This window comes from Microcebus murinus, chromosome 18 (genome assembly GCF_040939455.1).
Source record: "Microcebus murinus isolate Inina chromosome 18, M.murinus_Inina_mat1.0, whole genome shotgun sequence".
Lineage (NCBI taxonomy): Eukaryota > Metazoa > Chordata > Mammalia > Primates > Cheirogaleidae > Microcebus > Microcebus murinus.
The window spans coordinates 16,622,111-16,648,229 of NC_134121.1; the positions used below are offsets into that span (position 1 = coordinate 16,622,111).

The 26,119-nt window shown below is 37.9% G+C and overlaps 1 protein-coding gene and 1 long non-coding RNA gene across 2 annotated transcripts in view; one reads left to right on the forward strand and one right to left on the reverse strand.

Moving 5' to 3' along the window:
- Positions 1-26,119, reverse strand: part of UBE2G1 (ubiquitin conjugating enzyme E2 G1) — a 105,411-nt gene that overhangs the window by 65,038 nt on the left and 14,254 nt on the right.
- On the forward strand, positions 5,909-22,714 carry LOC142861922 (uncharacterized). Its single transcript, XR_012913036.1, has 3 exons — positions 5,909-5,992; positions 22,199-22,278; positions 22,630-22,714. It is a non-coding gene; the product is annotated as an uncharacterized LOC142861922 (long non-coding RNA).

The following is a 26,119-nucleotide window of genomic DNA, read 5'->3' on the forward strand; positions in this document are numbered from 1 at the left end:
TTTCTCAAGACACCTTAAAATAGTTTTTTAATTTAAAGTATTTATTGAAAAGAGCAGGTGGATCGTCCATGGTTCTGAAACATGAAAACAGATGGAAGAATGTGAACAGAGTGAGCGGAGGGAGCGGAAGCACGGAATACTCACAGAGGGGCTGCGGCGAAGAAGGAAGGCTAATCTTCTGGGCAGAACCCCAGAGAGGCGCCAATTCAGTGACCGTCGTGCGAGGAAGGTCAGTAGTGAGAAGTGGGACTGAAAACATCTGTCATAGCAAGAAGTCAACAGACAATGTCTAAAGTTGATAAACCAAAAAATGAACACTATAAGCATATTATTTAGAAGCATGGAGTTAAGCCCCCAGGAGATCTGAACTGAAAATGTTTTTAAAAGCAGTTGCCCCTGGGAAGTAGGGCTCTTCATTATTAGGCCTCTGGAATTTTTGGTATTTGATTATTTGTTTTTTTAAACTAAGTGTATATGTAATATTGATTTTTGATTTTATTCTTTATTTTACACTTTGTTCATTTTCCTTTTACTATATAGCCCTGAATTTTACTTCTTTCCCACTATGTCAGAGGCTACAGTAATATTTTTCAACTATAACTTATGCAGTCATGAAAAAAAATCTATGAGATACAACCAGCATTTGTTTCCCAACTGAAAAGAAAAATAAAATATGAGTATTGTTCTTAGAGCTTTCATTTCAGCTATGTTTCCCTTAAGCGTGTGTATGTGTGGCCATGTACACGCACACCAGGGTTCTATGTAAAATACGTTCCTTGCTGTATCTATTCTCAACCTAGCAGTCAGAAGTGATCCTGAAAAAATGTGAATTTGGGTCTTGTTACTACCCAAAGGCTTCCCATTTTTTACCCAGAGTAATGGCCTGGCGGTGGCCTGCAAGTCTCCTCAGAATAAACCAGCATCTCTCTTCAATCTTCTATCTCTGGGCCTCCACTAATTTCTCCCTGTCTGTCCTCTTCCTCCAACATTCAAGTCTATCTGACTTCAGGATTTTGTGCTATACCCTCTGCATGATTCACTTCCTCACCTAACTTGATTCTTTGGTCAAATGTCACCCTATTTTAAATTATAACCCCTATACCCTAACACACCCTTATTTTATATCCTTTATTTTCCAATAGCATTCTACAACTGTCTATTAATTCTTATCCCCCCTATCCTAAGTAGAATTCAAGTTCTAATAGCATATGGATTTTTGTTTGTGTACTGATGTAGCCCCATGGCCTGTTACAGTCTTTGGCAGTAAATATTTACTGAATGAATGAATGAGTTAAAAATGTATACCATCTTAGAAAGCAGTGCAATCAAGCACAATAATTTGGAATCCTCAAGAAATAAGGATAACAATTTTAATTGATGAGGATAAGCTACAATTTACACTCTGAAACTGCTAATTCTGGCCATGCACAATACTAAGTTGCTGGCATACTTTAAATGTGCGAGACAGACGGGCATGGTGGCTCATGTCTGTAATCCTAGCACCCTAGGAGGCCAAGGCAGGAGGATCACTTGAGGTCAGCAGTTCGAGACCAGCCCGAGAAAGAGCAAGACCCAAATCTCTACTAAAAATAGAAAAAACTAGCAGGGCATGATGGCAAGTGCCTGTAGTCCCAGCTACTCGGGATCGCTTGAACCCAGGAGTTTGAGGTTGCTGTGAGCTAGGCTGACACCATGGCACTCTAGCCCAGGTGACAGACTGAGACTCCATCTCAAAACAAACAAAAAAAGAATGAATTAGCATTCAAGAGAAAAATCACATAGCAGGTATTTTATTGTGGCACACAGAGATGACAGAGCATGTGTCAGCCATCGTTTCAATAAATTTTTATCTAGTCTACATCATAACTCATTGAATGAAAAAATCTACAGTAGCTTTTCAATGATTAACAGGGAAAAAGTCATTGAACACTTCTCCTTCAATACAAAAGCACCCATGGCAAAAACATATTTCTACTGTGTACAAAAGAAGTTTATCCAACTACAAAAAGAAATACCTATAAGCCTGCAATGAACAATGACTTTTCTGCATCTCACCCCAATAATAAAACACAACATCTAACAACATGATTGATAAAACCATTTTACTAGTCATTTGTTTTGTGTTCATGGAGACTAAATTTTGGTATTAGCTGCTCTGCAACTGATCTTAATTCATCTTCTCAAAAATAATGTGGTTTTACCTGTTTTCACCACAAGAAGTAAAGGCTTTTTTTTAAAAGAGGGAAATAAATGAGACAAGTTGAAAGGGCAGCTCACAGACATAAATAAATAAAACTGAATGAAATACTGAAACCACTGGCAAAATAAAAACCATATTATATGTAGGAAGTGTAGACTTAATATTGAAAACAAATTTATGAAATGGAAGATAATCTCAAGAAAATTACATAAAGCACAACAAAAAAGAACAAAGGAAGCATTTAGAAAAATAATGAAATGGAAGACAGGAAATGAAGATAAACAATCATAAAACTGATGCTTTTTAAAGAAAGAAAAATAAAAATGAAAGCATATTAAAATATATATAAGAAATAATCCTGAATGCAGTTTGAAATGGCTTACCATGTAACAGGAATATGTAATAGAGAATCACACCAAGACTGAGATATATCCTGATGAAGTTACTGAACTTCAAGGATAAAGAAAGAATTCTACCAATACCCAGGCAGAAGTAGGTCACCTACAAAGGGAGAAAAACAGTCAGGCTGGCCCCCAGACTCCTGTAGAGTAACCCTAGATGCCAGAAGATAATGGAATAATGTCTACTGGGTATTAAGGGAAAGGAAGATGTAGCTCAGATATTTGAAACCAGCCAAAATATTTCCTTTATGAAAGCCACTAACAGATATTTTCAAACCTAAGAACTCTGAGAATATAGCATTCAAACAACCATTTCTGAAAAATTTGATAAATAGATTTAAATATATTAAAGCTACAGCTTTATAATCATCATAGAACTACAAACTACCATATTTCATCTATTCTAATATGCATTTTTTTTCACATTTTAGTATATCTGAAATCTGCATGCATATTACAATTGATGTGTCAGTTTCTTTGACGGTGTTTAACCATTAGTGGTACACAAAATAATGAAGCATACAACAATCAATGGTACCTTAATTACAAAGAAATACAGTATATAACTTCCAAAATAAGAAAAGGGAGAGCAAATAAAACAAACCATGTAGTTTAAAAAGAAAACCAAGCAAAAATGAGGCAACAAAAATGCCTAATATTATATTAGCAAACCAAATATATAATATCAATGTAAATGATTAAAAGCATCTCAAATTGGGTCCAAAAAGACTAACCTTGATCCAACTACATGGGGTCTACAAGAGACAAACCTAAAATAGAAACTTGGAGAAGTTAAAAGCAAAGGTTAGACAAAAGTATACCTAGCAAGTATAAACAACCTTTTTTAAAACCAGGTGAATTCAATGTGAAAGAACATTAAAGAACGCAAAAAGAAGGTCACTTTCTACAATGATCAAGATTACAATCTATAAAGATATAATGTTTATAAAACTATATACACCAAAATCTTCGTAATATATAGCTGGAGCAAAAACTTTAAAGAAATAGAAGAAGGCCGGGAGCGGTGCTCATGCCTGTAATCCTAGCACACTGGGAGGCCGAGGCGGGAGGATTGCTCGAGGTCAGGAATTCCGAAGCCAGCCTGAGCAAGAGCTCTATAAATAGAAAGAAATTAATTGGCCAACTAACATATATAGAAAAAATTAGCCAGGCTTGGTGGCGCATGCCTGTAGTCCCAGCTACTTGGGAGGCTGAGGCAGCAGGATTGCTTAAGCCCAGGAGTTTGAGGTTGCTGTGAGGTGGGCTGATGCCACGGCACTCACTCTAGCCTGGACAACAAAGCGAGACTCTGTCTCAATAAAAAAAAAAAAAAAGAAAGAAATAGAAGAAAAGCGTTTGGGCAGTTATAAGAATAAGGCAATCACTACTTCAATCCTGAAAGATCAAATAGACAAATGATAAAATGGCTGAAAATATGATGAAATAAAATCAAGTATCTATGGAACAGTTATAAAAACTAATCATCTATTTAAGCCATTAACACCTCAAAAATTCAAGGAGAAATAGTCTAGGCCACAATCTCACAATGAAGCAAATGCTGCAAACTTGATGATTTACATTAATACTTCTTAAATTATTCCATTTAAAGATGGAAATCAAAATCAATACAGATTATCTGGAAAACAACAATTACCAAAACTCCCTATATAAAAACCTTTGGGCAGGGCACAGTGGCATGTGCCAGTAGTCCCAAGCTACTCAAGAGGCTGAGGCAGGAGAATCGCTGGAGCCCAGGAGTTCCCCCTTGAAGGGAGCTATGATGACCCACTCTTCTAACCAGGGTAACAGAGCAAGACCATGTCTCAAAAAAATAAAAAACTTCATGAGCTGAAGGTCAAAATATTTAAAAGCATATATAGAACAGTCACCAACCAATCTGAAAGATGCCATAGCTAGGCTCTGCTGTAGCACAGTCCCCTTTTTGTGCCACACATTACCCCTTTCATGGTTAGACCACAAAGAAGGGAGCAAGCATTTTAACAACCTGTACAATGTTGGTGCTAGTTCCTTGATTATCACTCCCTATGAGCTTATTATTATCTCCACTTGACAGCTGAGGAAAGAGAGAAGTTTTAGATAAGAGGAGCTTAGGTCTGAATTCATACAATAAAGGTCCAGAGATGAGGTACTTAACATTTATGCTATAGGCCTTTCTAAAATAAAATATTAGTAAACATAACCCAATAATAAACTTAAGAGGTGTCAGTCTTCCAAAATTCAAGAGAGGTTCAATCTCTTGATCCAACATGATATTAATGTTGAAAGGGAAAAAAGCATTCATCGTTATTGTCGAATCCCAGTAAAATAAAGGTAAATGTAGTACCAATATTTTTAAGATATAGCACAAAATATATATTAAGCTGTATTTATGTGTGTATCTTTATGAAGATTTTATACACCCATGATACATTAAACCAGGAAGGTGAAAACTAAAAGTATTCTCATTAAAGTCTGGTAACAATACAAAACAAAAATGCTGCCATGACATCCTTACAATGGCTCACAAGCCTATAGGACCTGGCACATTCCCTCCCCTTCAGCTGTCCCACCTCACCTCCTACTGCTCTCTCCACATGGCTTACAATGACCTTCCCACATTGCTCAACAAGACTAACATCCCATTAACCGAAGTTCCAGAGAGGATACAGTAAACAGAAAAGGGGCCAGGCCCTCAGCTCACGCCTGTAATCCTAGCACTCTGGGAAACTGAGGCAGGCGGATCGCTCAAGGTCAGGAGTTCGAAACCAGCATGAGGAAGAGTGAGACCCCATCTCTACTAAAAATAGAAAGAAATTAGTTGGACAACTAAAAATATACAGAAAAAATTAGCCGGGCATGGTAGCACGTGTGTGTAGTCCCAGCTACTCGGGACGCTGAGGCAGAATGACTGCTTGAGCCCAGGAGTTTGAGGTTGCTCTGAGCTAGGCTGACGCCACTCTAGCCTGGGCCACAGGCTAGAGTGTCTCAAAAAAAAAAAAAAAAAAAAAAAAAAAGAAAGAAAGTAAACAGAAAAGGGAGAGACATATATAGATGGGCATATCCATAGATATAGATAACACCAAAACCCTTAAAAAGCTTCCAGGCAGAAAAAAGTTGATGTTTAAAAAAGAAATTCAAAATTGGTACTGGACTTTTCAAGTGAGAGAGACAAAGGCAAATATTTTTTAAGCCCTTTTTTTCTTTTTCTTTTTTTTTATTTCATAATATTACAGTGGCACAAATGTTTTGGTTATATGGATTGCTTTTATACTTCTTGAGACAAAACTATAACTGTGCCCATCACTCAGATAGTGTAGATTGTACCCATTATAAGGCTTTTAGAAATCTATTTGCCCACAGTTGATAAAAATAAATTGGAAGGCCGGGCGCTGTGGCTCACGCCTGTAATCCTAGCTCTTGGGAGGCCGAGGCGGGCGGATTGCTCAAGATCAGGAGTTCAAAACCAGGCTGAGCAAGAGCGAGACCCCGTCTCTACTATAAACAGAAAGAAATTAATTGGCCAACTGATATATATATATAAAAAATTAGCCGGGCATAGTGGCACATGCCTGTAGTCCCAGCTACTCGGGAGGCTGAGGCAGAAGGATCACTCGAGCCCAGGAGTTTGAGGTTGCTGTGAGCTAGGCTGACGCCACGGCACTCACTCTAGCCTGGACAACAAAGTGAGACTCTGTCTCAAAAAAATAAATAAATAAAAAATAAATTGGAAAATAAGATGATGTATACATGAAAAAAACTTCTAAAATTACATTAACTAACATAGTATAACATGGACCTGGAGATCTAGACATAAAAATAGTCTAGAAATGAATGAAAATACATATGAAAATTTGATATATAATGAATTTGATTTCCCCTCCATATCAGGAAGGGAAAGATAGTAAAAAATGATGTGTTGGGACAACTTGTTAGCCATTACAGAAAATAAAGTCAATCTCTAAGTCCTTACCAAAAAAAAGCCCAAAGAGATGAAAACTTAAATGTAGAAAAGAAAACCATAACAGTACAGACACAAAATATGGGAAATGGAGTGGGGAACATATTTATAATTTTGGTTTCAGAAAAATCTTAAATCAGATATAAAGCCTAGAAGCCACAAATGAAAGGACTGAACCCTGATCACACAAAAACTTTAAAATTCTGGTTTAAAAGAGGAGGAACTCAAAAGACAAAAAAAAAAAAAAACTGATGAGAAAACATTTGTCACATGACAGGGTTAATCCCTAATAAGGGCATTGGCAATGAGAGAGAAAGAGAGATGAATTACTTATATCTCAAGATTAGGAAGATATTATCAATTTTAACCAGAATTGGCAGAGATATGACCCAACTAGCAGTAGATGGAAATATCAACTGATAAAATTTTTCTAGAGCACAATTTGGCACTATCAAAACTTATTTTTAACCCTTTCATTTGAAGTCCACTTCTAGGAATTTATTTGACAGAAATACACAATTGAGACAATTACCACTGGATTCCTCTTAACACACAACACTTTTGATTTTTTTTAAAGTTTTAATCAATTATATTTGCAGTTTGCTCCTCCTTTGGCAGTTTCCTATTTGTTGCACTTTTCAAAATATTTCTCAGTTTTATCTTCTAACACCCCCCCCCACTTCTCTTAAATATTTAAATTATCTTCAAGAGCTCCTTTCCTTTCTTATAGAATCCTGTTCCTACTTACAAACTTATTCTTTTCTTCACGTTAACTTTTTTTGGCCTTTTTCAGAAAATGTTTTCTTCTCCCTGTCTGGGGTATAATATTTCTCCAGGTTGTTTTCTAACTCTACTGGTTTCTTTTGGATAAAGAGCCTTTTCTCCTTTTCCTTATCTAATACACTTGATTGTCCATATTAAAGGGGACAGGATTAAAAAGAACCAGGGGACTAGAAACTGAGTACCTGGGTAATACCTGAGAATCCATCATTTCATTCGCTGTAAGAGGGTATTGGTCCTGTGTGGGTGAAGAAAATGTCTCAACACAGCTTTAATTTGTGCTTCTGTGAGTGAAGCTGGGCATCTTCAATATTTTCCAAAGCAATCTATAGCTTTCCATAGATAGACTGTTCATGCCCTTGTCCATTTTTCTACTGAGCCCTGGTGCTCATTCATGTTTAAGGAAATTCCATTGTTACCTTAAGTTTATTTTAAGAAATTTTATCTTAGGAGAATGCGACTCTGCCATGTTATAATTTTTTAATGTAATTTTAATTTAAAAAACTAGGAACATAGCAAATTATTCAGTGTTTTCTGTGCCTACAGCTTTTTTCTTCCTTTCTATATTCCTATGCTTTTCAAGCATTTTCTCTTACATAACTTTTTAAAAGTAATTTCTTTATATGGTTGGTTACTCCCCCATAGCTTATTTCTGCTTCACCCTCTCACCCTTTTCCCTTCCCCATCCGCCTAACCTACAAACTTCTAAAGAACTCATAAGGGGAGGGAGGAACAAATCGTGCTTTGAGAAGTTTCTTATTTGGACTTAATTCTAACCTCAACGACTTATGCCATGTATAGACACTACTCTTCACCATCTGATAACAGTGCATGCTCACGCTGTTACCCAAAATATCCTTGCCAACATTTCTGTCTTCCATTTTCAACCGCCATCTCAAAATGCTACTTCCTCCAGGAAGCCTTTTCCACTGAAGGGAGTCTCCTCCTCTTATGAACACCTACAACAAGACAACTTTTTTCTTATGGCATATAACTTCCTTAGTTTAATATGCCTTTGTATACTATAGGATCAATATCTAAACTAATTTATCTTCTACCTCAGAATATTCTGTTTTCAAATGTTGAACATTCGGTTATCAATTGAGGGATGTTAGAAAGCATAATAAAAAGAATTCAGTTCTAAATGTATTTCAAACATAGTATATTTAAATTTTTTCGATTACCAGCCTTTGATCCAAATCTACTCTTCTTTAGCCTTCCTCTCTCTACTTTCCAATTTTCCCAGATGTAAAAGTCTCATAAAGGTTTTTCCCTCCTAAGTCTTCTTAGCAAATCTACCTGCCCATACACCTACTACTTGTTAACCTACAACCCAGTCAGAACTTAGGATTCTGTATCACCAAGATCTAATTTTCCATCAAAGAAACTGTCTTTTTGACAGACACTGAGGTCTTTAATCATGATATCCCATTTTTACCCTTTCAACCCTGATCTCGCCCTATACGGGCACTGACGTGCTTATGAACTTTAATGTTTGTAATTTTCAAAATAAGAATATACCTAAAGCCAATGAGAGTTTGAGTAGATTTTCCAAGTTATCTCTTGGTTCCAACTTGCCCTCTAATATTCCCACATTATCTGTCCCAACTTTACAACTTGGTCCTAAAACTGCAATTGCCACTTATATGAATATATGTGATTTCTCTGCTACTTCTGTCCTAACCAAGATATAAAAAGAATTTTTTTTTTTTTTAAATGGGATCTTGCTATATTACTAGACTGGCCTCACATAGCTCCCTGCAACCTCAAACTCCTGGGCTTAAGTAATTCTCCCTACCTCAGCCTCCCAAATAGGTGGGACTACAAGTAGGTACCACCACATCCTGTAAGAATTTCATTTTTTATTAGATGTTACAATTTTGCTAAAGGAACTTTTACCCACATATTAAAACCAAACACTTCAAAACCAATTATAATGTTTCTGATTAGAACTACGAAAATCTTATCTTTCTGGGATGTCATTTAAGTTGATTTTCTATGTGAGTAGCACCTCCGTTAGCCAGCTTCTTTGCAAAGAAAAGATAGCATAACTATAAATTATTGACTGAACCAACCTAGTTCAAGTGAAAGACCAATATTTTCAGAGTATTACTCATACAAGTGACTGAAGGAAACTGGTCATGTAAATCACATTGTAACTTTACAAATATTACAAACTTATTAATTTCATGTACCAAATCATTTACAGTTACTTCTAGAAGTGATCATTATAGTGATTTAAGTGATTGTTAAATAGTAAACACTGAGCACTATGTTCTGTAATCAACCCTTTACAAGTATTAACATATTTAATACAAAAAAATGTATGAGGGAAGTAGTACAAATTTTCCATATTTTACACAGATCTATCCTCTTACCTGAATCTCTACCCGTGTACTTAGTACTCTACCCGTGTACTTAGTACTCTACCTACTCTCATGTTACTCTGGATGAACTTCCCACACTCCTCTAATAAGGCTTCCAAACTGGGCAGTAATTAGATCCCATCACATTTTCCCCACTCAAAGACGTTGCTTCAGAAATTCCTACCCTTTCCTGTGTCATCAGTTCTTCCCTCGCTACTAAATTCAACATCGCACAGGCTAGCAATTCTCCAACCTTTACAAAAACAAAAATGAAGCCCACACTGCCCCATTTCCCTGTTCCCCTTTACAGAACAACTTTAAATGTTCTCTTCACTCCTTATCTCCACTTCCTCTCCTCTGAGTCTCTCAAACTCATACCAATCTGGCTTTGGCCCATTCCACTCCACTCACATTGCCCTTCTCAAAGTACCATTCACTTCTAGTAGTCACTCAACAGTCCTTATCTTATCTGACCTCTTATTTGACACAGAAGATCTCCCTCCTCCTTGAAACTTTATTCACTTGGCTGGCAGGCCACCACATTCTGGATTTCTTTTCTTACATCTCACTGACCACTACCCCTCATACTCTTTCACTAGCTTCTGATAAGTTCTCTGACTTCTTCGTGCTAATGTGTCCCCCAAGACATAATCTTATTCTCTTGGGGGATCTACACTTATACACTTGAGCCCCTCCAACCTCATGGCTTATATATAATTTATATGCTAACAATTTCCCAGTTTATGTCACTAATCCAATCTTCACTGAATTCCAGGTCAAATATAATAGGCTGCCTGTTTAACTTTTCTATTTCAATGTCTAATAGGCAGTTCAAATTTAGCATATTCAAAACTGAGCCCCTAGTAATCTCTCCTCCTTGTCCTGTAGTCCTTCTTTTCCATCTCAGTTAATACCAACTCTATCCTTTCAGTTTCTCTTCCTTACATATTCTCTCACGCACACCACCTGCCAAAATTTTGGTCCACCAGCAAATCTGGACAACTCCACTTAGAAAATATATATAACCACTCCTCTCCATGCCACTGCACTGGTCTAAGCCAATATCATGTCTCATCTAACTTACTGCTAAAGTATCCTAACCTGCCTACCTGTTTCTACTCCTGTACCCCTGCAGTCTATATTCTCAGCATAGCAAAGCAAGGGTGATCTTGTTAAAATATAAATTAGATCATGCCATTCCTGCGCTGAAAACCCTTTCATGGCTATCTCACTCAAAGTAAAAGCCCAAGTCCTTACCTATAAAATCACACAGCCTCCCCCCTATTCCCTTTCCTGTTCCTATGACATAGCAGGCCTCTCCTCCTACACCACTGCCTCCATACTTGTTATTCTCTCTGCCTGGAAAGCTCTCTCCCAGGCATCAATGCTCCACCCCTAACTTTTCATTCCTTCCCCTCCTCTCCCACCTCTTTATTTTCTCTCCAGGGCATTTATCACTATCTAACACACAACATTTTTAATTATCTAGTTTATTATCTGTCTTCCAACACTCATGTAAACTTCTGTGCCAATAACATTTTTATGTTCTTTAAAGTACTGCTATGCTTAGAAAAATAGGTACTTAAATATTTGTTAAATGTATAATTAAATTTGAAGATTAAATTTGATATGTCAGCACTTTAACTTGAAAGTGCTAATATAATAAAAGTTTTATATGATCCTATGTCTTAAAAGCTGTAAAACTTTAGAACAAGGACAGGCCCCCTTTTCCTGTATATGAGGGTGGGAGATTTTCACTAGTCTTCTTCAAGCCCTTTTTTCCAGAGGGGGAAAATGTATTACTGGTAAATTTCTCTTCAGTTGCAACAGATATAAACTCTAGAGACCAAAGCTCTGGAGATGACTCTAGGAAAAAATAGTAATGACTATTAGCCAAAAGAAAAAAACTGAGGCAAACAAATATACTGGCACTCCCAACAGGTTTCTAAAACAGCACTAAGTCAGGAACACTTACTCCGTGGTACAAAATGAGTTGTCACCAGAAAAAAAATTAAAAAATAAGTAAACTTCATCTATTGAAGGCAAATCCCAGGTTATCCTTAATAATAAACCAAGTTAATGAGGAATAAATAGTATAATAAGAAAATAAGCAACAAAGAGCAACTAGTGGCCACGCATGGCAGCTCAATGCCTGTAATCCCACACTTTGGAGACCAAAGCAGGCAGATCACTTAAGGCCAGGAATTCAAGACCAGCCTGAGCAACATAGTAAGTACTCATTTCTACAAAAAAATTTTTTTAATTACCTAGACATAGTGGCACCTGCCTGTAGTCCCAGCTACTCAGGAGGCTGAGGTGGGAGGATTGCTTGAGCCCAAGACTTCAGGGTTACATTGATCTATGATTGTGCCACTGCACTCCAGCCTGGGTAACAAAGTGAGAAGTGAGACCTTGTCGCAAAAAAAAAAAAAAAAAAAAAGAAAAAAAGAAAGGAAAAGAAAAAAACAGTAACTAGTTAGAGCTATTAACACTGCATGTGCAACAATATAACAGTTTGTACCACAAAGAATCTACAATCAAGAAGGCCAGCCAAGGAATAGTATGAAAAAAGTTCGATACAGCTTGCCCAAGTATAAATGCAAGTGTCAAATCAAAAGGAATGGGTCCCAGATGTTATTTTAGTTTCATTATTAAAAAAAAAATCTTTAGAGCCGGGCGCGGTGGCTCATGCCTGTAATCCTAGCACTCTGGGAGGCCGAGGCGGGCGGATTGCTCAAGGTCAGGAGTTCGAAACCAGCCTGAGCAAGAGCAAGACCCCGTCTCTACTATAAATAGAAAGAAATTAATTGGCCAACTAATATATATAGAAAATTAGCCGGGCATGGTGGCACATGCCTGTAGTCCCAGCTACTCGGGAGGCTGAGGCAGGAGGATTGCTTGAGCCCAGGAGTTTGAGGTTGCTGTGAGCTAGGCTGACCCCACGGCACTCACTCTAGCCTGGACAAGCGAGACTCTGACTCAAAAAAAAAAAAAAAAAAAAAAAAATCTTTAGACCAAACATGAGGTGCATGAATAAACTAAGAAGTTGGAAAAAAACAAAAATCCTGACTACAGAGGACCATGATAAATACCTGCAAAACAAAACACCCTAAGTACAGAGGACCATGAATACTTATAAATCTATTTCAAATCTCATGTTTTTCTTAAAGATTAAGGCAACATTTTCATTTTAACTCTATAACATATACATGTTAAACATAATATTCATGGTTTTTCTTGAATCTTAAGGTAAGGAACCACCCAAATCCCTTCAACCCATATTTTAAATTAAATCCCAGATGTTATAATTTATCTGTAAAATATAAGTTCTAAAACTTAACCACAATATCTTTATTATATCCTAAGAAAAACTAACACTATATTAGTATCAGATATCCAGTGCTCAAATTTTCCCATTTGTCCCATAAGACTATTTTTACAATTTGCTGGCCAGAAATAGAATCTATCCAAATAAGATCCCTACATTGTATTTTGTTAATATGTGTCACTTAATTTATAGATTTCCTGGGCCTTTTTCTTTTACCACTTATTTATTGAAGAAACCAAGACACTTGCCCTGTAAAATTTCCCCCCTTAAAGATTTTACTGATTGTATCCTCCTTCCATGGTGTCTTTGAACATGTTCTATACCCTGTATTTCCTATAAATCGGTAAATCTAGAGGCTTAATCACATTCAGATTTGAATTTTTTGAAGAGAATTTCACAGTTGATGCCACTGCATCACACCAAGAGACACATAATGACAAAATGTCTGACTGGTACCTCTTTTGTGATCTGGTGGGTTCGGGTCTTATCAGTCTTTCACCTAGTCGCTTTTAATAGTTGTTAATGATCCTTATGTAGATCTCATATTTTATTACAGGTTGCAAAATGGTGACAGTCTAATTCTTTCATTTCTTCATTTATTAGCTAGAATACTACTACAAAGAAAAACTTCGCATTGGGTGTGGTAGAGTATACCTGTAGTCCCAGATACTTGGGAGGCTGAGGCAGGAATATTGCCTGAGCCTAGAAGTTCTGAACTATAGTACACGATGTCAATCAATTGTCCACATTAAGTTCAGCATATAGTGACCTCCAGGGAGCAGGGGACCTCCAGGTTGCCTAAGGATAAATTGGCCCAGATTGGAAATGAAGCAGGTCAAAACTCCCATGCTGGTCAGCAGTAGGACTGCGCCTGTGAACAGCTACTGCACTCCTGCCTGGGCAGCATTATCTCTTTATTAAAAACTAAAGAAGGCCGGGAGCAGTGGCTCATGTCTGTAATCCTAGCACTCTGGGAGGCTGAGACAAGTGGATCGCTCGAGGTCAGGAGTTCGAGACCAGCCTGAGCAAGAGTGAGACCCTGTTTCTACCAAAAAATAGAAAGAAATTAATTGGCCAACTAAAAATATATAGAAAAAATTAGCCAGGCATAGTGGTACATGCCTGTACTCCCAGCTACTAGGAAGGCTAAGGCAGTAGGATTGCTTGAGCCCAGGAGTCTGAGGTTGCTGTGAGCTAGGCTGACGCCACGGGGCTAGGCACTCTAGCCCGGGCAACAGAGTAAGACTCTGTCTCAAAAAAAAAAAAAGCTATGAATATGCAGGCAAATCAGAATTGTAAAAGTAAAAGTGATGAAGAGTTAAGGTGTGGAAAATATGGAATAAGTATTTTACCCACCTTCAGAAATTTCCTACATGTCTAAACTCAAGTTTTGCTTTATTATATGCATTTACGTGAGCAAGAAATAAAGGATCAAACTTCAAATTACAAACACAATTACTAAGAATTTTAAATGAGTACTGTAAATAAATTAACTCATAATTAAATGTCTGTATGGTGGCTCACACCTGCTAATACCATTACTTGGGAAGGCTGGCTCGGGAGGATTACTTGAGGCCAGGAGTTAGAGACCAGCCGGTACAACATAGTGAGATCTCACCTCTAAAAAGATAAAATTTAGGGAAGAAAACACATCTGATATGATGGCATGTTAAGCCAAAAACCCAGATGGGACAAGCAGAATGATAACACCAAATGGGCTGCCAGAAATACAAGAAAGCGCTAACCTCACAATGAGCAAATTAGTGTTCACACCCTTTTTTGAAGGGGAAAAAAAAGTATCATTATATCTTCTCTGCAATGTTTAGCCAAAGGTAATCTAAAGGATAATGAATCTTTTCAAGTCAAACCTCAAACAGACTTTTTTTCAAACTCCTTGGTCAACTTGCAACAAGCAGATTCTAAAGGCCTGAAAAGTATAAATGTTGCTCAATTTGAATCTTAAACAATATTGTTCCACTTTCATTTTATAATGGAAATAAAGATATAGTTTAGAAGGCATTTTTTGAAATTTAACAGTCCTGTCTTATTTCCAATAACTTCTAAATACTCCATAGATACTACTTTCACTGATCCCTTTAAAACAAGAGTTAAAAAATTAAACATACAGGCCGGGTGCGGTGGTTCATGCCTGTAATCCTAGCACTCTGGGAGGCCGAGGTGTGCGGATTGCTCGAGGTCAGGAGTTCGAAACCAGCCTGAGCAAGAGCGAGACCCTGTCTCTACTATAAATACAAAGAAATTAATTGGCCAACTAATATATATAGAAAAAAAATGAACTGGGCATGGTGGTACATGCCTGTAGTCCCAGCTACTTGGGAGGCTGAGGCAGGAGGATCGCTTGAGCCCAGGAGTTTGAGGTTGCTGTGAGCTAGGCTGATGCCATGGCACTCACTCTAGCCTGACGCCATGGCACTCTCTCTAGCCTGGGACACAAAGCGAGATTCTGTCTCAAAAAAAAAAAAAAAATTAAACATGCAGTAAACAAACCTTCAATAACGCTACAAAACCAATTACTTCTAGCAATTACTTATCAGGCAAACAGCCAGGCATTGAATTTATTGTTGAACTTCCTTCAGTCATCGTACCAAGAAACATCTGGTACAACATTGCTTTTACTGAAAAAACCTCACTCAATAAATGTTTACAGACTTATTAAGACTTGTTTACTCTTCCAATAGTCACCTATTACACAATCCTCATCTTACAAGAAGAACTCTTGTTGATCTTCAGAGCATGAAATCAGAGACAGCTTTAGTATGTAGATCCACAAGTAAAAATATAACAGGTTCCAGGGACTCAAATTGAGAAGGCAGAGGAAGAACATAAGCCTTATTTAAGAAAACAACCTATGGTTCTACTCAAAATCATAAAATGGATGGTGATATTTCACATAATTTGGATACAAAGTGTTGAATAATTCAAGATTGCACTTTTCAAGCTAGTTTTACTTTAGGATTACTAATAGGATTCTAACATCTGCTATTGATATTTCAACAATATAGGATTCAGAACTGCTACACAACTTACTCTCTTTATAAAAATCTAACCCTAAAATATAGTATAAATCTGATTTACTACCATTAATATGAAGCCCAATTTTAACTCTTGTATATACTTGCTACCTTCTGAAAGAAGGCATTATGTGTAGATCATTCTTTTCTGTTTAATTCTTTTTTGTAGAGATGGGGGGGTCTTGCTATGTTGCCCAGGTTGGTCTAAAACTCCTGACCTCAGTGATCCTCTTGCCTTAGGCCTCTCAAAGTGCCAGGAATTATAAGCATAAACAACTGTCAAATATCAGTGCTAATCAATAGTATAAGCATTGTATTGAGACTTAAACTGAGGCCGAGCACAGTGGCTCACACCTGTAATCCTAACACTCTGAGAGGCCAAGGCCGGAATATTGCTTGAGCTCAGGAGTTAGAGACTAACTAGTAGTTTTGCAAGTGCAAAACCACTAAAAACAGAAAAATTAACCAGGTGTTGTAGTGTATGTCTGTAGTCCTAGCTACCTGGGAGGCTGAGGCAGAAGGATCACTTGAGCCCAGGAGTTTGAGGTTGCTGTGAGCTAGGCTGATGCCACGGCATTCAAGTCAGGGCAACAGAGTCAGACCCTGTCTCAAAAAAATATATATGTATAGTATATTATGGCAGCCAAGCACAGTGGCTCATGCCTGTACACACAGCTCTGTGGGAGGCCAAGATAGCAGGATCACTTGAGGCCTGAGCAAGAGGGAGACTAGACTCTACAAAAAAGTAGAAAAATTAGCCAGGTGTGGTGGCATACACTGGTAGTCACAGCTACTGAGGAAGCTGAGATAAGAGGATCACTTGAGCCTAGGAGTTCAAGGTTACAGTGAGTTATGATTAATGCCACTGTATTCTAGCCCAGGCATAAAAAAAAAAAAAAGTGAATTATAGCTTAGTCATATAATGGAATACTAGAAACGTGTTTCAAAAGGACAAAATAAGTCTCTATGTACCAATACAGAAAGATGTCTACATGATATTAAGAATCAAGAAGAACAATGCATGAAGATACTATGTTTAAAATAAAATATAGGCCAGGCACAGTGGCTCACCACTGTAATCCTAGCACTCTGGGAGGCGAAGGTGGGAGGATCACTCAAGGTCAGGAGTTCGAGACCAGCCTTGAGCAAGAGTGAGACCCTGTCTCTACTAAAAATAGAAAGAAATTAACTGGCCAACTAAAAATATATAGAAAAAATTAGCCTGGCATGGTGGCACATGCCTGTAGTCCCAGCTACTCGTGAGGCTGAGGCAGTAGGATTGCTTGAGCCCAGGAGTTTGAGGTTGCTGTGAGCTAAGCTGATGTCATGGGACTCTAGCCAGGGCAACAAGAGTGAGACTCTGTCTCCAAAAAATAAATAAAATAAAATATACAGTAAGGCCATTCTGGAAGACAACTGAGCAGTTTTGATCAAGTTAAACAGAATGTGAACATACAACCAACAATTGTATCCTAGGTATTTACCCAAATGAGTTGAAAAGTTACACTCATGCAAAATCCTGCACACAAATATTCACAGAAGCTTTATTTATAATCACTAAAAACTGGAAACAACCAAGATGTCCTTTAACATGTAAATGGATAAAATATGGTACAATGGAATATATATAGTGGAAAGTACACAATGGAATACTATACAGGGATAAAAAGGATGCTACCAATTCATGCAACAATGTGGATGAATTTTAAGTGCATTTTGCTAAGTAAAGGAAGTCAGACCCCAAAGCTACATACAATAATAGTCTGAAAAATGGAAAACTACAGGGTTGGAAAACAGATCAGCAGTTGAGGGGGACTGCTTGCAGTGAGGTAAGGTTGGGGAATATAATGGTTGACTGCAACGGGGACAGATAGAGGAAATTTCAGGGTAGCAGAACTATTCTGTACAGTTCTGCTATGGTAGATACAGTAACTCTATACACTTGTCAAAACCCATAGAAATGTGTATCTCAAAGAATGAACTTTAATGCATGCAAAATAAATTTGAAAAATAAACCACAATGGAATGAAGTCTGTGACAAATAAATTTAATTGTATTGCAAATGGGAAATGGGAGGAAAAGGAGCTGACCTAAGAAATGTTGAAAAATATTTTTGTAAAAATGTAAACTAAGTACAAAGTACAAAAGAACATAAGTACATAAAACAGAACATAAGTACATAAGAACATTAAGTACATAAAAGTACATAAGTACAAAAAGAACTGTATATAATAAATACTATATTCTAACGTATAAATTTGCTTCCCACCAGAGTATAGGTTAACAATTCTGAAATTGCTTTTAAATAAATGGTAGGTGATGAGAGCTAGGTTTCTCATTGTCAGAGAGAAGAGTTACAGACAAACAAAAAGGCAGGACTAGAAAACACTCAGGTACTGTTACAATTAATACTGACAACCTAATTCAAAAAAACGTAAAAGAAAATATATTATAAAAAAAAATAAATAAATAAATTTAAAAAAAACTCAGGTACTTATTAGAGTCAGATACATCAGTAAGAATTTAGGTTTTGGCCGGGCGCTGTGGCTCACGCCTGTAATCCTAGCTCTTGGGAGGCCGAGGCGGGCGGATTGCTCAAGGTCAGGAGTTCAAAACCAGCCTGAGCAAGAGCGAGACCCCGTCTCTACTATAAATAGAAAGAAATTAATTGGCCAACTGATATATATATAAAAAAATTAGCCGGGCATGGTGGCGCATGCCTGTAGTCCCAGCTACCCGGGAGGCTGAGGCAGAAGGATCACTTGAGCCCAGGAGTTTGAGGTTGCTGTGAGCTAGGCTGACACCACGGCACTCACTCTAGCCTGGGCAACAAAGTGAGACTCTGTCTCAAAAAAAAAAAAAAGAATTTAGGTTTTCACTTAATATATATCAGATGAGTATAAGCAGAAACATTATAGACATGTGTCTCTGTAGGGTAGCATAAACATGCATATTGCCTACCCCTCTCCTATAAAGCAGTGACATTCCAGTAGAAATGAGTACCCACAATGCCCAGATCTTGGTTTCTAGATGTCACTCTCCAAAAAAAGGAACCAGGGCTCCTTAGAGAAATAGCTGATTCTAGGGCTGGGATAGGGAAATACAAGAGAGGCCAGAAATATCTTGCAGTCATCAGAAAATAGGGAAGTACTAAAAAAAAAAAAAAAAAAAAGCTAGAATAACTTTAAAAACAAAATAAATGACATGGCCCAATTCCGGAAAATAAATCATTTATATATATTATCTTCCCTATCAGTTCTGTTTCTCTGGAGAATCAAAATACAGACCATACTGAATAAATGGCCGAGTAAATAAATGGAAAAGAGACAAATCTTCCTGGCCTGGCAGCTCGGTGGCTCACGCCTGTAATTCTAGCACTCTGGGAGGCAGAGGCAGGCAGATTGCTCGAGGTCAGGAGTTCGAAACCAGCCTGAGCAAGAGTGAGACCCCCGTCTCTACCATAAAGAAAAAAAAATTAATTGGCCAACTAATATGTATAGAAAAAATTAGCCAGGCATGGTGGCGAATGCCTGTAGTCCCAGCTACTCGGGAGGCTGAGGCAGAAGGATTGCTTGAGCCCAGGAGTTTGAGGTTGCTGTGAGCCAGGCTGACACCATGGCACTCACTCTAGCCTGGGCAACAAAGTGAGACTCTGTCTCAAAAAAAAAGAAAAAAAAAGGAGACAAATCTTCCTTACAAAGAATTCCAAATAACAATAGATAGTCCCTCCTCCAGGAGGTAGAGCTTAGTCCTCCCTTTCCATGAGTGTGGGCTGAACTTAGCGAGTAGCTTACAAAAAAGAGTATGGAAAGGGAAAAAGAACAGTTTTACCACAAAGAAATCTGGCAAACACACTTTAACCAAGGGATCCAGGTTCACATCCTCAGTGTTGTGGTGTGGATATCCCGTACCATCAACATGATATGATGAAGGGCACTTCATATTTGTGGTATTCTTCCTGAAAACCCATAGCTCCAGTCTAATTAAGAAAACATTAAACAAATCCAATTTGAGGGACATTCTACCACACCACTACTCCTCAAAACTACAAAAGATGTGAAAAACAGGCCAGGCACAGTGGCTCACGCCTGTAATCCTATCACTCTGGGAGGTTCAGGTGGGAGGATTGCTTGAGCTCAGGAGTTCAAGACCAGCCAGACCCATGTCTAGTAAAAGCAGAAAACAGCCAGGCATGGTGGCACGCACCTGTTGTTCCAGCCCGGATAATAAAACGAGACTCTGTCTCAAAAAATAGAAAAAGAAAAAAGAAAAAAAAAGACACAAAAAACAAGGAAATTCTGAGAAACTCTCACAGACCAGAAGAGACTAGGACAACATGACAACCAAATGCAATGTGGTATCCTGGATGGCATCCTGGAACAGAAGAAAGGACATCAGATAAAAACTATGGAAATGCAAATATAGCATGGACTTTAAGAATAATGTATCAGTACTGGTTCATTAATTATGACAAATATTGGCCGGGCGCAGTGCCTCACGCCTGTACTCCTAGCACTCTGGGAGGCCGAGGCAGGCGGATTGCTCGAGGTCAGGAGTTCGAAACCACCCTGAGCAAGAGCGAGACCCCGTCTCTACTATAAATAGAAACAAATTAATTGGCCAACTAATATATATATAGAAAAAATTAGCCGGGCATGGTGGCGCATGCCTGTAGTCCCAGCTACTCGGGAGGCTGAGGCAGGAGGATTGCTTGAGCCCAGGAGTTTGAGGTTGCTGTGAGCTAGGCTGATGCCATGGCACTCACTCTAGCCTGGGCAACAAAGCAAGACTCTGTCTCAAAAAAAAAATTATGACAAATATGCCATACTAATTTAAGATGTTAAAAATAGGAAAAACTGAATACAGGGTATAAGGAACTCTCTGTAGTATTCTCATAATATTTCTGTAAGTCTAAAACTGCTCTAAAATAAAAGGTTCATTTTTTCAAAAAAAGGACTTATCACAGAGGTATTGATTCCCCAACAGCCGCATATAGCCTTAGATGCTGAAGAGATAGCAGGCGCACAATACCCTCACTGCTGCACCTGTGAGAATTAAATATAAACCAAACTGGATAAAGACAGTTCCGTTGTTTCCACTAGGCAAATGCTAAGAGCAGAAGCAGAGCAAAGGTATAACCCTAAGGGAGAGATATAGAAACAGCCAGAGAAAACAATGGAAATACAGTATTTCCTTGGGGGAAGCATCATACTATAGATGTTCAAAGCAGTTTGAAAAAAAAGAAGTTTAGCACAGCCTAAAGTCCCAGACCTCTATCTAACACAAACCACCCTATGCACTGCTGAATACAAAAAAGGCTGGGCATGGTGGCTCATGCCTGTAATCAAAGCATTCTGGGAGGCTGAGGTGGGAGGATCACTTGAGCTCAGGAGTTCAAGAGACCCCAATCATCTCTATACAAAATTTTAAAAAATAAAGAAAAACAAATACAAAAAAATATCTTCTGCTTACCTAAGGAGTATTAAGGAGGGCCACAGAGTAACACTCCTCTCTACATAAGGTTTTTTTGTGGTTTTTTTTTTGAGACAGAGTCTCGCTTTGTTGCTCAGGCTAGATTGAGTGCCCTGGCGTCAGCCTCGCTCACAGCAACCTCAAACTCCTGGGCTCAAGCGATCCTGCTGCCTCAGCCTCCCGAGTAGCTGGGACTACAGGCATGCACCACCATGCCCGGCTAATTTTTTCTATATATGTTAGTTGGCCAATTAATTTCTTTCTATTTATAGTAGAGACGGGGTCTCACTCTTGCTCAGGCTGGTTTCGAACTCCTGAACTCGAGCAATCCGCACGCCTCGGCCTCCCAGAGAGCTAGGACTACAGGCAGGAGCCACCTCGCCCGGCCTCTACATAAGTTTTGAAATAAATAATTTAACTTTAGAAACCTAAAGCATAAAAGATGAGAAATAGACAAACTCAAAATATCAGATGCAGCCATTAGCAATAGTAGTTCCCCTTCCAAAAGTCAGAGAGACTTCAAAGTTTAACAGTATGCAATGGTATAAAAGCCAGTGGTCTTTGTAAATAAGGTGACCCAGGTTTGAAATCTAGTTCTGCCATTTATCCAGTAAATAAATTTGAAAAAATAACTTCTTGATCTTCCCTTAAATTTCTTAAGGTGAATTAAATACATAAGCCCAATTTTAATAAATTCAACTTCAAGGAGTGTGATTTTCACTAAAACCCTTAACACTAAAGGTCCTCTTAAAGGCCGGGCGCTGTGGCTCACGCCTGTAATCCTAGCTCTTGGGAGGCCGAGGCGGGCGGATTGCTCAAGGTCAGGAGTTCAAAACCAGCCTGAGCAAGAGCGAGACCCCGTCTCTACTATAAATAGAAAGAAATTAATTGGCCAACTGATATATATATATAAAATTAGCCGGGCATAGTGGCGCATGCCTGTAGTCCCAGCTACTCGGGAGGCTGAGGCAGAAGGATCACTCTAGCCCAGGAGTTTGAGGTTGCTGTGAGCTAGGCTGACGCCACGGCACTCACTCTAGCCTGGACAACAAAGCGAGACTCTGTCTCAAAAAAAAAAAAAAAAAAAAAAAGGTCCTCTTAAGAATTTCAGCTTATAAAGAGGGAAAATGCAGTAAAAAGAAAAGTAGTCAAATGCTAACAGAGGCTGTAAAGGGACAGCTGATGTTTTCACTATGTTTCAGCTTTCTCAAATCATCTACAATTGACATGTTAACTTGTAATTAGAAAAAATTATTTTAAAACATACATATGCCATTTTCCTCTATAATATCTAAGTTTAGGTTACCTGACTCTTCTTTAATATACATTTGACTCACCCTCAAATAAGTGAGAAAGTCAAAGGATCATATGACACCACTGGTCCCCTAGGACCTAAGTAGAAAAGGGATAATTGGACCAACATTAATTTTTGTATTCTCTATGTATATCTAATTTAAATACTGTTGAAGGACAAATTCAGAGATTAATAAAGTCTAACTGTCTGGGTTCTGCTCTTGTAAATAAGCCAAACTTAGTTTTCTCTGTTGGAAAATGTGGTCAGCACCCTGGGTAGGAGACATAAGGTAGTCAGAGAGAAACTTCAAAGATTAGGGGAGAGAGCATCATTCCCCCCTCATGATCATTCCATACATCATTCCAAGTATCATTCCATAATGGATTGGAAATTCTTAACAACTGGTCTTACCACAGGTAATTTGAGCAGCATTGTTCCAAAGCACTTTGATCACATCACTTTCCCCCTTCTTAAATAGAATTTTATAATCCAGTTTTGTTTCTTTTTTCTTTTTTTTTGAGACAGGGTCTTGCTCTGTCCCCCATGCTGGAGCGCAGCAGCCTGATGATCATAGCTCACTGCAGCCTCAGACTCCTGGGGTCTAGTGATCTTCTTGCCTCTGCCTCCCCAGTAGCTAGGACTACAGGCACACAACAGCATGCCCAGCTAATGTTTTAATGTTTTGCAGAGTCAATTCTCTTTATTATAATACCCAGGCTGATCTCAAACTCCTGGCCTCAAGCAATCCTCCCACCTAGGCCTCCAGAAGTGCTGGGATCACAAGCATACAACAACGTACCCAACCTACCCTAGCATTTTTAAGGTCTTCTACAAACACCAACCTTTCCAAATACTGTTTTCCCACTAGTTAAGTTTACCATACACTTCAATAACACCGAACTGTTTTACAGCATAAGCCTTCGGATTTGCTTGTTTTTTTTCCTCAGTCTTAAATACTTCCCTATTTCTACGTGATCAAATTTTATAGATCTTTTTAACCCTTTGCATTCACTTGCTTTTTTCTCATTATGCACTCGACATTATCCACACTCAACATCCGAGTGCAAAGGGTTAAAGGTGAAGCACAAATGCCACCAATTCCTCCTCAAAGCCCTCCATGAATCAGACTGGTAGAGCCAGCTTTCCCTGATTATTTCTATCACCCGAAAGCAGCTCTCTTATGGAACTTATAGTTCTACAGACTACAAGTTACTGGAATACTAAAACAGTATCTTATTCATTTGGCATCCTTATAGCACACAAAATTGGCCTCAAATTTGCTGAATGAATGATGTAAGAGACAGCATTAGATATGCATAAATGAGCTTCACTCCAGAGATCAGAGAACCTTCTGAAATTATATACCCAAAATTATGTGTGTATACTTTTCTCAGAGGAGTTTTAACTCTTACAAGATTCTCAAAGGAGTCTAAGAACTCCCAAAATGTTAAAGAAACCACTCTGATATGGAAAGGACTCAAGTTTCATCAGTAAACAGACTTGTTTATGCCAGCTAGCTCCATCAGCATTTGCCAGGGTTAGCTCGGTGAAAGTATCCATTTCTATATTTACTTCAAAGATTTGCTGTGAGAATGTAACCACATATGCAAAGTCCTAGGACGATGAAGACTATGTGACAGGGTACTCAACGACAGAAGTTTCCTTCCTGCCCTGTACCTCCTTTAAATAAGTTTCCATGTCCATAAAGTGAGCATGCTTAGGTCTTTTATAACTTTTAATTACAAACTGATGCCATCCCTTGAGAGCTGTACTCAGACTATTTTCTTACAAATTTATTTACTACTTTTATCAGCAATAAGGCGAACAGTCTCTCAGAAACATACATTTGTTTTAAATCAGTCAACTTTAGATTTGTCTTGTCATGCCAACTAATTCTAATAATTGTTTTCTCTACCCCCATGAATACAAAGTTTTTTTTCTTTTTTAATATAACTTAAGGCTCTTAAGAGAACTGAAGTCTTGATTCTGCTGAATCCAAATATAGTCTTTTTCCAGTGAAGACTTCTCTGATCTCCCTATACTCCCCTATAATTAATCACTCCTTCCTCAGGGTTACTTTCTGTTCCTTGAACATGTATATATTCGCTTATCATACTGCATTGTAACTTTGTTTACATAGTGTTACTAAATGTAACAGTTCAAGGTAGTGATAAGAGATGAATTACCTTTGTAGTACTTCAGCATGTTAATGCAACTGCATACAAGAGCTCAATAAATACACTTTTACGCTGATCCTTCACTCCATTTTCCAAATAACACAAGTTGAAACAAAACAAAGACTAAAAATTAAGCTGGACTCTATCTCAAACTACATATTTTTCTATTTCAACTTCCTGTTCCTTGAAAGTGTTAACATGGCAACTATGTTGCTATGTTTATAACTATGAATAGTTAAGTTTTTAAAAGTTCTCTACTTGAAAAAAGATTGATAAAAATGCTTGGTTACAAGTGACTTTTTAAAAACTTTTTATTTTTAAATATAGTCATAGGACAATGAAAAAAATAATACAGAAAGGTCTCTTATACCCTTTACCCAGTTTCTCCCCAATGCTAACATCTAGCACACTATCAAACCCAAGAAACTGACATTGGTACAGTTGACACACTTTACAGTAGCCCCTCCCTTATCCACAATTTCAGTTACCTGTGGTCAAACTCATTCCAAAAATATTAAATAGAAAATTCCGGAATTAAACAATTCATAAGTTTTAAATGATGCGCTTTTCTGAATGCATGATGGAATCTCACTGGTATTCATGTGCTTGTGTTCAGGTAATCTCTATTTAACTTAATAATAGCCCAAGTGCAAGAGTAGTGATGCTGGCATATTGTTATAATTGTTCGATTTCATTATTATTATTGTTAATCTTACCGTGTTACTCTTACCGTGCCTAGTTTATGAATTAAACTTTATCACAGGGATATATATATAGGAGAAAACATAGAGTTTGGCACTATCTGTAGTTTGAGGCATCCACTGGAGGTCCTGGAAAGTATTTATCATTCAAGGATAAGGAGAGACTACTATATTCAGATTTTAGTATTCATTTGTGTGTGTGTGTAGCTCTACACAATTTTATAACATTTACACATTTGTGTAGTGACTATCAAGATGCAAAACTGTTCATTACAACAAAGATTTCTGTTACCTTACAACCACACAACGCTCATGTTCCTGATCCCCGAAAACCACTACTCTATTATCCAGTACTATAATTTTGTCATTTCAAGAATTTTCCATGAGGGTACCAAGAGCACCCAATGTAG